At 37.8% G+C, this 2,053-nt stretch overlaps 1 long non-coding RNA gene across 1 annotated transcript; it reads right to left on the reverse strand.

Annotated features, from left to right (window-relative positions):
• Positions 1-8: 8 nt before the first annotated feature.
• Positions 9-1,471, reverse strand: LOC117241201. Its single transcript, XR_004494924.1, has 3 exons — positions 947-1,471; positions 664-792; positions 9-415 (listed from the first exon to the last, which is right to left on the reverse strand). It is a non-coding gene; the product is annotated as an uncharacterized LOC117241201 (long non-coding RNA).
• Between the last annotated feature and the right edge of the window lie 582 nt (positions 1,472-2,053).

The raw sequence follows: 2,053 nt of genomic DNA on the forward strand, positions 1-2,053 counted from the left end.
TTATAAATGCTGTTTTCAAAGAGTTCCTTAGCTCACCATAAACCAGATAAGAATCTTTGGTTCCGTCTAGAAAAAGAACCCTTCAGATCAAACCGAAAGGGGTTCGGATTATATTTTCTAATCGTATTTGTATATTTCTTTTTACGGTCAGCTTGTCATCCACGTACAATCGAACAGAGAGTCCATTAATTATTTCCCCTCGACTTGTTTCAGGGGGAGCATCTCGGAAGCCATGCCGGCTGACGAGTTCGCTGGAAATCGAAACAGAAGCAAACCAAGACTGCAACCACCTTAACGAACCGCTATTATCACTGGCAAGGTCCTCGGGCAGACCGGATCTAATCATGCTCACGCCGACCATGCTTCCTGTGCACTCGTTCCTCTTTCTTAACGACGTCAACCAGAAGATCGGGTGCTAAAAAATTCGAAATCGAGTTGATTGAAAATCTCAAGGAATATTAAAAAAAAATACGAATAAACAATTTGATATAGAAATCATCCATTTTGGGTAAAGAAAAGAAACAATCAGAAAAAGGAATAACCACAGAAGCTCTGAATTTCATTGCTTCCTAATGGTACTTCCTTGGATATTTTTACATTCTGGAGGCGTGAACGAACTCTGGAAAACAGAAACGACTTCTATCGGATGATCGAAAGAACTACCTGGACACTGAGTATAATTATTCACACGTGCGGATGCCATTTCCGGCATGTTTCTCCATGAAGAAGATCAGCTTCAGTTTTTGCCACTTGTAGATAGAAGTTGAAGTGGCGGACGTCTTAACGAGGTTGCTAGAATGTCAAACAAATAGATGAGGGAAATATTATGAAGATATATTTATGAATATCTAATTGAGCATTTAATTAAGAACTTAATCGAAAGACCAAAATAAGTTGGTGCTTGAGACCAAGTACCTATCTAAGTATAATAGTCTTTTGTACTTACGGTTTAGTAAGAGGACTCGAGTAAAACGATTACTCGTTAAAAGGAACAATAGAATCATCATGCCTCCGCAGACGGTGGTCTCTGCTTTCATGCCTCATCGCGGAGAATCTCAGCGAAAAAAGTGTCCCGAAGCGTGAGCTGAAAGGTGGCTATGTAGGCTGTCTAGTGAATGCCGTCGCCATGGTGGAGCTGGCGTGTAACAACTCCCTAAGTCCAGGAACCTAATCCCGCGTCAGAAAGACAAAATTCGCTACGGAGAAAAGTAAACAAAAATATATATATATAGGGAAGAAGAGACAAAGATTAAAGATTGTTAAGAATTAGAGGTAATTTAATGATAAAAGGGAGAAAGAATTGTGCAAAAATTCTACTGGGAAAGAAAAGATAGAAGAAGCCTCCAACGAGAAAGACGTGCTCAGAAGCGAGTCCCGCGTAGCGCCATGTAGAGGAGCAGGAAGAAAATATTGGTAATCTCCTCGAACAACGAGCGCTTGATATTCACAATTAGAACTCGATATCTTAGCTTCTTATAATATCCTAATAAAATGTTATTTATCGATTACAATTGTCCTGTCGTATTTTATAGTGTTTGCTTTATATATGTGAACTTTATTCAAAAAGAGTTCATCGATGATCATCCATTACAGGTTGTTAATAAACCTGAATTATGCACAAAGGAATTGCCGTTAATTGCCGTAACTTAAGATTCTCTGCCCGTCGTACAGGGTACATATAGTAATTATTCTCGACGATCGTAACGTTTAAGTCCAATTCGAGCTTATAGTCCCATGCGAGTTAATCAACGACAATAGTTTGAATTTCTATTTGTTCGTTTATCGTCTGTTTATACCCGGAGCACCTGCTGTAAACCAATACAAAATTTATTAGATCTATAAATAACACATATAAAACTTATTAATTTATAATTAATATAAAATAGGAGAGCACGAAACTTCCTATTTTATGAATATGTTAAATCTTTGTAAAAAAATACCATATCATTAGTATCTTTTTAATCGTTCCAAAGGATTTAGCTGCATAAAGCTGTGACCCTTGGAAGAATCGATGTTGACGCGTAACAAATTGAAATTGTGCGAAGGTTCCGGT

The sequence above is a fragment of the Bombus vosnesenskii genome, unplaced genomic scaffold, assembly GCF_011952255.1.
Source record: "Bombus vosnesenskii isolate JDL3184/JDL3185 unplaced genomic scaffold, Bvos_JDL3184-5_v1.1 scf7180000015399, whole genome shotgun sequence".
NCBI lineage: Eukaryota > Metazoa > Arthropoda > Insecta > Hymenoptera > Apidae > Bombus > Bombus vosnesenskii.